We start from the raw sequence: 11,702 nt of genomic DNA, 5'->3' as shown, positions 1-11,702 counted from the left end.
ATACTATTTTTGTTGGGTATCAGATTCTCTTTATTTACATTCTACCCTCAGCTCAGTTTTCTAATAATCACTCAGCCATCCAGTCCAGTATAGTGATTTGTCGAGCAGGCTATTTCTGATCTTCTGGCCACAGGTTCAGTGGTCGAGTGCGCGTGTGCTTCTGCTGTGGTTAACCCGTTGTCAGTTTCCATAGAGTTAGAGTTCTGGAAGAATAATGTTTCTTATCTCAGTTCCAGTGTTTTGCAGACGTTGCTCGCAGACTATCTCGTATTGTATACTCGGATGTTAGCGCTGTTGGATTGGCTGCTTTCATTGCCATTGGTAACATGCCTGTTTTCGCGCAAAAACTGAGATTCTATGTAGACGAATACCAGATCGAGTACCACGTGGAGAGAACTCCACTGTGTTTGTTTTGCTTTGAAAAGTTTGCACATCTTCTTTCAGGGTGCTCTGTTAAGTGGTTTACTGACAACCAAACTGTACCTTTGATCGTCGATTCTGGTAGTATGAAACTGTGTTCGCTTCAACTCGCCGGTGATATATTTGATACCGCCAAAGAAAGTAATATCAAAATCGAGGCTGAGTTGATACCTCGTTCAGCTGATTACTTATGCAAGATCGTCGATTGGTGACTGGTCAGTTAAAGATAGCTATTTTCATGAAGTAACCTCTTATTGGGGTCCCTGTTCAATTGATTACTTTCCCAGTTAAAAAAAAAAAAAAAATTCAAGTTTTCCCAGTTTCTATTCGAATATTCCCTAGCATTTAGTTGGGTAGGAGAAACCTGTTGGCTGGTGCCACCTGTTTCGTTAGTTAAAAATGTCATCCGCCACATATGTTTTTGTCAATAGAACTGGTTACTCTTTATTGGCCTTTCAGCTCCCTTTTGGCCTTTTTTGGTGGATCGTAGGTGGGGTTTCAGATCTTTTGTTATTGATTTTCTCTTCGTTGAGAACGGTAAAGATGTTTATCTCCATGGGACAAATAACAGTTCCCTTTTGGCTCGGAGAATTTTAGTTGCTTGTCGGGGCTGTACAGTACATTATCCAGTAGAACCTGTCTATGGAGAAGTCATGCCGCGCGGTCATGATTACGCTGTTTTAGGCCGTTGGGCCATGTCATCTTTGTGCGGGACTGCCGGTTTATCATGTGTTGATCTTAGGTGATTGCACTGTTTTAGGCCATTGGGCCATGTCATTTTTGTACGGGACTGCCCGTTTATCATGTGTTGATCTTAGGTGATTGCACTGTTTTAGGGCATTGGGCCATGTCATTTTTGTTCGGGACTGCCCGTTTATCATGTGTTGATCTTAGGTGATTACACTGTTTAAGGCCGTTGGACCATGTCATCTTTGTGCGGGACTGCCCGTTTATCACGTGTTGATCTTAGGTGATTACACTGGTTAAGGCCGTTGAGCCATGCCGTTTTTGTGCAGGACTGCCAGTATATAGTGTGCTGAATACAAGATTTAGGCCTCTGGGCCTTCCTTATGTTCTGATCTGCGTGTTGTTGCTTTTTTGTTTTTTCTAATTGTTCTCACTTTTTTTTTGTTATCTTTCAAGTCTACAAAGTGGATGTGTGTTTACTTCAAAGGTTGCCCACTCAAGAGATCCAGACGGCTTCGCAAGTCAACGGAAGGTCTTCCCTTGCGTTCCTCTAAAGCAAAGGCCCCTTCAACAACACAGCGTTATTCAAGTGACTTTCAAACATTTAGAGAATGGTCTTCGCGCTTTGAGGAATTCGCTTGTTTGCCGTCTGATGAGACGTCATTTGCTCCTTATTTGGAGTATTTTGCTGCAGCAGAGTTCCCTCTACTCCACACTTGAATCTGTCTGTTATGGCATAAATTGGGCACACCATCGGTATGGCTTTCCAATTTGTGATTTGACTTGTGATACAAGTGTTCTCGAGGCGGCTAAAATTGAGCTTGCAAAACCTGTTTCCATAAAAAGGGGGGCGCTGTTACTCCCGAGATGATTTTGAGGATCTATAATAGGTTTGCGCGCCCCAAGGCTAATCCTTCTAATCATCGCTTAGCTGCAATTTGCGTGACTGCCTAATCGGCTTTTCTCCGCGTCAACGAGTTAGCTAGCCTTCGCTGTTGTGACGTTAGTTTTTGCGATGCATTTGTCAGAATTTATACATGTGAGAGCAAAACAGATGTTTATTATATGTAATTTTTAGTTTTAATTTTAGGAATTTATTTTCTTCAAAGATAGAGCATATTTTGCTCTCAAAAAATTTGCAGTAAAATAAAGTTTTAGACTTGGCATGCGTTTCCGGAACTAGGATATCTTATACACTTGTTTGATCTACATAGCTTAAGAACAGGGGCCGCTAACGAGCAGACATCAACAATCTACACTCTTTATGTCACGGCAGATGGGAGACTGATCGAGGCAAGGACGGCTAGCTACGGCTATATTACGATAAGTTAGAATCTTTACTTTCAGTTTCTTGAAGTTTGCACACTTAGATTCCTTTGTTCTCTTTATTTATTTTCGAAAGCGGGCATCAATAAACGAGATGCCCGCCCCTGATACTGTGTTTGTGTTTATTAAGATTAGTTACAAAATATTTTATAATCGTTTCAGGGTGATTAGAGTATAAATATATTTTGTAACGTTTCGCTAATTACACTGGAGTATGTTCACTATGTATGGTTCGTGTTAACTTTAGAAGTATTTTAGGCGTGAATCCCTAAGGGGCTAGTAGGCTATTTAAGAATTTGTAAGTTATGCAAGAGCCACTCGAAGGCATCTCTTTCAACTTTGCTTTTTAATTCTTCTGTTTATTCACTGCTGTATTTTCTTTATGATGATGTAACGCTCGCTGTATCCTGCATCAATAAACGAGATGCCCGCCCCTGATGCTGTGTTTGTGTTTATTAAGATTAGTTACAAAATATTTTATAATCGTTTCAGGGTGATTAGAGTATAAAGAGTTTTGCTGTCTAAAGCAAGCACAACATTATCGCCACAGGGCAAACGGCCTTCTGTTAGAGGACTAAATGTGACCTGTACAGTTAACACATCTCCTCAGGCCCGCCTCACGTACGATAATGGACGACGCTTACTAGCAAATCGTTAGACTTGGGCCTTCATTGGACTTAATGATGTCCTCGGGCAGACTTTAGACAGCAAATACAGAACGCTGATCGGTCGCTCCTTGTCAGAGTCACCGCGCGAACTGAATTCAGACGAGTGTAGCATGGGCTAAACTTAACGCAAATTGAAAAGCGGGGGGTCGATAAATAATGAAAAAAACACCTAAATAAATGAAACATGCGGCGAGGAGTTTTCTACATTTCATGCTAGGTAAGATTTACAAGCTGTTGTCATATCGAAAGCAGAAAAAAAAACAAACAAATGAAAAAAACTAATAAATCAAAAAACACCTGATTTAGTCTTTAACACCGTTTTCATATATATATATATATATATATATATATATATATATATATATATATATATAGCTCGCTGGCATACAAAGCTCTGCTTTCATGTCCAGTTTGAGCACTCTACTGGGATGAGTCGTTACTGCTGCAATTGCGTATGCTCACTAGCTCGCTAGTTTGAGCACTCTGGTAATGGCTTAGATACTACCACATGTGTAGTATTTGGGGCGGCTTTTTAAGCTTAGCCTCCATCCTAGTCTTCAGCACTGCACTGATGAGGCCCAGAAGGCCGAAACAGTACTGTCTGCAGTTATATATAGATAGATAGATAGATAGATAGATAGATAGATAGATAGATATAGATATATCACAAATGAAGACAAACTGCACAATGTAGTTGCACACCTATATTTCGACTGCCTACAACAGTCTTCCTCAGTCTTCATTTGTGATAGTGTATATGAGTTCATGAAGATCGTTTACGTGTGGCTGGTGTTTGTGAAGATTTATATATATATAGGCTTTCAAAAGATGCTTTGTCTGGAAATGGCATTTTGTATGTTCCACAAAATGTTGCCAAAAGATTACAAAAGAACAGACAACTCAATAAAGGAATGGATATTAAACTGTCCAAGATCAGTTTAAGAAAGCAGGCTGGTGGAAGCCTTTTGACGAGCATATTAAGTTTAGGTCGTACTTTTGCACCTACAATAGCAAAAACACTTGGATTATCCGCATTAGGTGGATTAACTTCAGAAGGTGCTTCCCAAGTTGTAAAAAAGATAACGGAAAGAGGCCAAACAGGTGGTTTTTTGATTCCACAAAATAAAGTTGATCAATTAATAACTTACAAATATCTTTTAACTGCAAAACAGAAACAAGACATTTTGAACGCTCTCCAGACTGGTGGAAGTCTTACAATAAGACCAACAATAGTTCAATCAGGTGGATTCCTAGGTAGTTTACCTGCTTTAATTGGTTTTCCACTTGCTGTTGATATGATTGGTAAACCATTGTTGAAAGCCATCACAGGAAAAGGCGCTCCACAACTTGGAAGGCCACCATTACCAAAATCAAGGGGTGGTGCAGCTCCTCAAACAGGACAGCCGCCCCCGTTTATTGGTACTCGGAAAAAGACCGTCGGACAAGGGGAAAAAAGTCGGGAAGGGGACTACTATTAGGCAAAAACAGCCCATTCAACTCCATTCCAATAATCTGACAAATATTCTAAAATTTCACAAAAATATTCCGATGAGCAACCATGATTTGGTAGAATGGTGTAAGTATCTCAGAATACCGATCAATGATGTTTTGTCGAGAGATCAAACAGTGCCTCTTAATCATAAGCAAGCATTATTTATTTACAATCTTGAACCTTCATATATGAGTGGATCTCACTGGGTTACGACGTATGTTAGGGATAAGGTTGTAAACTATTTTGATTCATTTGGAATGCTGCCGTTTCAAGAAATGGTGGATCACCCTAAAAAACTCAACTTAACTTTATTACATCACAATAACCAAATTCAAAATCTTCTGACAACTATTTGTGGTTATTTTTGTTTGTCCTTTTTGAATGAAATGGACAAAGGGAAATCATATTTGGATGTGTTAAAAGTGTTTGACATACACAATACAATGAAGAATGAACGGTTTATTGAGAGACATATTAAAATATTATGTAATATATATTATATATGAAATCTTATTGCGTAAAACAGAAAAAGGTCACAGAATGTGTTCCAGGTAGTGAAAAATATGTCACGGCTAAAAATGGAAGACTGATATTAAAATGCATTTGTGTTAAATGTGGAATAACAAAAACCAAATTTGTGAAGTCAAAAAACTAATTGAGCCCTCACAAGCGGGGGGGGCAATATATTTCAAACAATGGATTTGGTTATGAACTTGCAAAAATGGCGGAGAAAGCTGAAAAAAGAACGAGGGGAGAAGGTATATTGAGCAGTGTTGGAGATACAGCTGCTGAATTATTTATCAGTAAGGGGATTCCTTATTTAGCCAAGAAAGGTACAGAAGCTGGGAGATATCATGCTTCTGAATTCATGAGAGATCCAAAATTGCAAAAGAAAGCAATTGATTATGCAATAAAGAGAGCGACCCCTGTTATTTAAAAAGTTGGTTCTGAAGCATTGGATCAATTATCAACCAAAGTTATACCTAATATAAATACAAAACCGATAGAATGGATCTGGATGCGGATATGTACAAAGGTGGTAGACTTGACATCCACAAAGCAATTGGCAAACTACCTCAACCTAAAGCCGGTTTTACTCCTGGAAAGTACAGATATATGGGGCCGTACAACACCCTTGATAAGCAATTAGAATACGACCCAAACACCGGTGAAGTTCTCAAATGGCACGTACAACCATATAACAAAGTGGATGAAATTGCCGCTTATCACGATATTTGTTACGACATGGGTAAAAACAAAGGAGATTGTGACCGACAAATGGTGCCAGTCATTGGACAAAATACCTTATAATGAAATGCCAAAGTGGGGATGAACAGCACGATTCCTGATGGACAAAAAACAAAAACTAGGTCTTGGTGTTCCAAAAAACGAAAAAGCCGTCGAGTGAAATAAACTGGCAAGAAAAATTAGCTGATAAATTACATAAACCAATAAAACGTAACTTTGCTCGACGGCGTGTAATAGTCAATCATATTGATGAAATATGGTGTTCTGATTTAGTTGAAATGCAACAGTTTAGCAAGTGGAACAAAGGCTACAGATGTCTACTAATGGTCTTAGACGTGTTCAGTAAATATGGTTGGATTGTTGCGCTGAAGGATAAAAAAGGTGAAACTGTAACTCAAGCTTTCGAAACCATTTTCAAAGAAGTTAGAAAACCTGAGTACTTATGGACTGATAAGGGCAAGGAATATTACAACAAACATTTCAAGAACTTATTAGACAAGAATAAAATAACATTGTACTCCACCTAGAATGAAGAAAAATCATCTGTTTGAGAAAGATGGAATAAAACAATAAAAACCAAAATGTGGAAGCAGTTTACTGTTCAAGGTAATACACAGTATTTGGACATTCTACCCAAAATATTAGAACAGTACAATAACACCAAACACAATTCAATAAAAATGACACCCACAGAAGCTTATCAGAAGAAGAATGAAGGAATTGTATATTTTAATCTGAATGGTAATACAGAACCCTCATCAAAACCAAAGTTCAAAGTAGGTGATAAAGTCAGAATAGGTAAGTACAAAAGAAAGGTGTTTGACAAAGGATATACCCCAAACTGAACTGAAGAAGTAATTACAATTGATAAGATCCAATATACGAATCCAATAACATACAAGTTAAAAGATCTCAATAGTGAGGAGATAAAAGGCAGTTTTTATGAACCTGAGCTGTTAAAGCCAAACAGAATGTATTCAGAATTGAAAAAATTGTTCGGAAAGATTATAGGAAAAAACAAGCTTTAGTAAAGTGGAAGGGATACAGTGATGATTTCAACAGTTGGGTGTCCATGAAGGATGTGGTGAAAATATAAACGTTAATCGAGTAATGTAAATTAGCGACATTACTCGGTTGTGGTGAAAATAATGTAACCTATATATACAGATAGATTCTCTATCAGGTGTGTTGTTTTTACTACATGTTTATTTTGCTATTTTATGTTAGCCAAAAATATCATTGTTTCTGGCTATCGTATATTTTGTTATGAGTACATCTAGTACCAGTTTTCAAAATTTATTCACAACGAGGGCATTTGTATTGTTTTTGTTGCCATTTTGTTAATAATTCATTTTTACGCTTTTTTCGTTCTTCATCAGACATTTTCGGTTTTATGTTGGCAGATTTTTTGTAATCATCGGGTAGATCTTCTTTCTTGACATACTCGAATTTATAATAACAACCATCTTTTGTCGACATGCCTGATTTCACATTATTGATTTTTTCACAAACCATTTTCACAATACCAGCATTGATCCCCAACTGTTGATTTACTGCATACAGACTATTATAGTATGTTACTTCTTTTGTTTGTTTGTTGATTGATGGCTTTCACACATCTTTTATTTTGATGATTGTATTTTACAAATGTACAATCACGTTTTTTGGCACACTTTTTGCAATTTTGTTGTTGTGTCATCAATTGGAGATTGCATAATTTATTATCATCTTTGATTTCATTGGTATGATCAATAACTTTATTATCTGGGATAAGTCCGTTATAACATTCCCAAACAAATCGATGAACGTAATAACATTTTGACCTTTTTGAGCATATCTACGAACACGGAGTTGGATATAACCAGTGTTATGAAGATTACCACTACTTGGTATTCGCTTTATGATATGAATTATTTGTCCATTTTTTGATGCTGCATACAGATCATAACTGGGGTGAATTTTATAAACACAATTATTTATTATAATCTTACTCATTACTACCAATATATTAATAGCGACATCGCTTTATATCTAATTTGGAGGGGTAATTTTATATGTGATTTTTAATAACTTGTGACTCAGGGTTGATGGAGCTATAATATTATTTCATATTGAGCAATGGTGAGGCAAATTTTGATTTCTGAAAGTATGTGGTGAAAAAGTGGATTGACATGAGAAGCCATGATTTTAAAATGGTGAGCCATTTTTTGATTTCTAGAAGGGTGGGAAGACTGTTTTTTGAAAAAGTATGAAAAATATATTTTCAAATAATGGGCCATTTTTTTTTTATTTCTAGAAGGGTGGGAACCATCAAATTTGTCCACTAGCGGGCTGGAAACGGAAGTTGCTCAGAGAGGTCTGAAAATGCTTTTTTCCAGTTGGGGCCCGGCGAGGGTATTTTTTGATTTCTAGAGGGGTGGGAAGGCCGTTTTTTTTCATAATGTCCTAGTAGCCCCATTTCCCATACTACTATCCTGGAAGCATACATGATGCCAGGGTGTTAAGATTAAAAGGCCTCTTTGATTTAGGAGAAAATGAACAATTTTGACATCGCCAATGAAAATCGTCAGTGGTACAGAAATCCTCCCTCTTATTATAGGAGACAGCACTTACCCACTGCTTAAGTGGCTTGTCAAACCGTATAAAAATAGAGGGCACCTAACACCGTATTAACGTAAATTCAACAAAAAGCTTAGTGCTGCAAGGTCTGTTGTTGAAAGAGCATTTGGCATGCTCAAGGGACGCTGGCGGTTACTATTAAAGAAAGTTGAGCAGCAAACCAGAACACTCAGTAAAACTGTTCTTGCTCCATGTGTTTTACGTAACATCTGTATTGATCATGGAGACTTGTACAATTGCAGCGACAGCGATTCAGATGACAGTGACTCTGGAGACGATTATGCAGGGCCATTACGGGAGGGCGGCACTGAAGTCAGAGAAGCTCTAAAGAACTTTGTGTGGGATAACTTGTAATATAACTTGAATGTGTTGAATTTAAGTAGCAAGTGCTCCTTGCAAAAGTCAAAATTGCTTGTCTTTCTACGGAAGGAAACAAAGACAAAAACAAGTGGCTGATTTGTTGATTGTTTAATTCGTGAATTTTGTTGGGTTTTCGTTTTCACGGGGTTACCATGTCTTTTACAACTCATGCAATTAGAACGACTGTTAAAAATAGGTGAAAACTGTAACAAGCAGGAAATTTTATTTGTAAACGTCCATTAAAAATTGAGCTTTTCAAATGTGAAAAGATGAACAATCAACGGTGGAAAATCGTGTCTGTTATAAGCATAATTTTAGAACGAATTTACTAGACGACGGTAAAGTTCAAATGGTCAAGTGAACAGCACATGAGCAAATGTTTACTGGCTCTATTCCTTCATCAAATCCTTCATTAAATCTTTAAATCGGGATAAAAGAGACGCTGTTTGCATACTTCTTTTCTTGGAACATTTTCATTGACTTTTCAATCCTTTCATTTTCTTGTTGAAGACTTTTCTCCCACACTTCTTTGAATGCACTCAAGTCGTCTGTGCCATTAGTCTCGTCACTTTTTCCTCGTTTCCTCTTCCGTGATTCCTTAACACGCACTTCTCTGCAGCCAAGTTTCACGCCAGCACTTGTTGAAGCCCAGTCCTCGTTTTCCGATCTTGCAGCACCTGCAGCACTAGCTTTCCTCCCTTTCCTTTGCCCCGGAAGAAATGATTTATGGAGTACTGTCAGCATTGGACGCACTTGGCATGAAAGAAGAACCTTCAATTTCCATCTTGGCGGAATCTACGCGGTCACGATAACCCATAGTTTGGTCAAAAATGCTATAATAAGGAAAGCCTTCCTTGATTTTATTCAGGCCCTCTTCGCCAGTTTTAATTGCTTTGACCTTTAGCTGCTTAAATTCGTATTCCAGATTTTGCTGTCTCTCCTTGACTTGTAACAACGTACGATCACTCTCATCCCAACTGCTCTTGAAGTTTTCGTAAATCTCGTTCCAAATCGCTGTGCGTACTTTGTTGTAGGCTCCTTTCAATCTTTCAAAGCGAGGAGCCCACGCATGAAGTAGTTGTTTTGTCTCCGGAACGGACCAATCTGCAGCTTTTGGCTTTGTGTTTCGGATTTCCTTTCCTTTTGATGATGAATTTCCTTTGGATGATTCCTGGTCTGCAGTTGGAACAGTCGGTGCGGAAAACTGTAATTGTTGACGGATCGGTTGTGGTGCAAAGAAATGAATGATTTGCCAGTAATCGGATACCCGTGTTTGCGCGAATAACTCTGGGATCGTCAGGGGGCAAACATTGCAAGTCGCTAGAAGAAAATGTATAGCGAAAAGTTGTTTCGACGTCCAAAAAAAACGATTTTGGAGAGAGATCAACGATTTTTCGCCGCTGTTTTATCGCAAATGAATTTAGGCAGTGTTGATGTGTGGAAAATTTGAGTTTTTGTTTGGATAACCGTGAAATATGTGATAAAACCTACCGACAAACTCCCTTCCTTGCGTGAGGTTTATTGTGAAATTTACACCGCGTAATGGTCCGAAAATATTACAAACTTAGGTATAATCGAGAGGAAATAACCCAGAAAAGCCTTTTAAGTTATGTAAGGCTACTTTTGGCTTATTTTGAAGCTCATTTATATAAATAATATTGGAAAAAAATCCCGGTGGCGATCATTGTGCTGTGTGGGGTTGATTAAAATGAATAGACAGACCTCGCGACTCATGCTGTGGCCATTGTGTTGTTCATTTGAAGCTGTTGTTTTGCTTTTACAAGCACATCTTTAGGCGATTTTCCTTTTCTAAGTGGCTCCTTGAATGTCTCTCTGAGTATTTGCATTTAATACGCCATTCGTCCTTGATTATGCTTTTCAAATTTTGGTAATGCAGTTGAAATTGCGTGACAAAGGGTGGAGGTTTCTTGTGCGCTCTCGTTTTCTGTTTTAGAGATTCTTGTCTGTCTTTATATCTAACTTCTCAGAGAGTCTTTTCTACCATTTGCTCCGGGTAGCCTCTCGAAACAAGGAGTGTTTTCAAATTTTAAATATTCTGTTCAATGTAAATTTCACAATAAACCTCACGCAAGTAAGGGAGGTTATCGGTAGCTTTTAATCACACATTTCACGGTTATTCAAACATAAACTTACATTTTCCATGTATCAACATTGCCCAAACCATTTTCGATAAAACAACGGCGAAAAAGCATTGATCTCTTCCCAAAATCGCTTTTTTTTTTTGGACTTGGAAACAATTTTTCGCTATACATTTCCCTCTAGCGACTTGCAATGTTTGCCCCCTGACGCACCCAGAGCTCTTTGCGCATAACATGGGTATCCGATCAGTGTCAAATCATTCATTTGGCAGAACCGCACATTGTGTGGGATGAAACGAAAACCGATGATTTAGGCTCTCTCTGAAAATGAAATCCAAATTAAGGTTATTAGTTTATCCACTTGTATCGACTTTTCTTTCCTTTCTACTTTTTTACTTACAAAAAAGAATGCTCCATAGAGTCTTCTAAACTCCAGCCATCCATTCTGAATGTTTCCATCGATCTCAGCTTGCAAGTTTGTCTCTCCGTTCATCGGAATTGTAGCACCGCTGCACGCCGCTTTCAGTTGGCTTCCATTTCCTATTGGTCAAGTACGTTCTCAAGTATGTGTAGACCACACTTGGCGGCGTACTTCGGCTTCTTTGAACTATGAACGTTTCCTTGGTTACTAAGTAAAGCTCAAGTAAGTACATTTTACCCCTTCAGACTCAAAGTAGGTTCCAAGAGCACTTAGATCGTACTTACAAGCTCTAGTGTGAAGCCGAATATTGTTTCCTAACAATTGTTATTCTAATGATGAAGACGGGTTATTTTTGGCAACGC

At 38.1% G+C, this 11,702-nt stretch overlaps 2 pseudogenes; one reads left to right on the top strand and one right to left on the bottom strand.

Annotated features, from left to right (window-relative positions):
- LOC149115278 (uncharacterized) overlaps positions 1-8,814 on the top strand; it is a 25,668-nt pseudogene extending 16,854 nt beyond the window's left edge.
- A 395-nt stretch (positions 8,815-9,209) lies between these two features.
- On the bottom strand, positions 9,210-9,713 carry LOC110055319 (uncharacterized; annotated as a pseudogene).
- Positions 9,714-11,702: the final 1,989 nt, after the last annotated feature.

Source organism: Orbicella faveolata, unplaced genomic scaffold (genome assembly GCF_042242905.1).
Source record: "Orbicella faveolata isolate gen_17 unplaced genomic scaffold, um_ofav_v1 contig_13, whole genome shotgun sequence".
In the NCBI taxonomy this organism is placed as follows: Eukaryota; Metazoa; Cnidaria; class Anthozoa; order Scleractinia; family Merulinidae; genus Orbicella; species Orbicella faveolata.
This window is presented reverse-complemented; position numbering and strand designations above follow the sequence as displayed.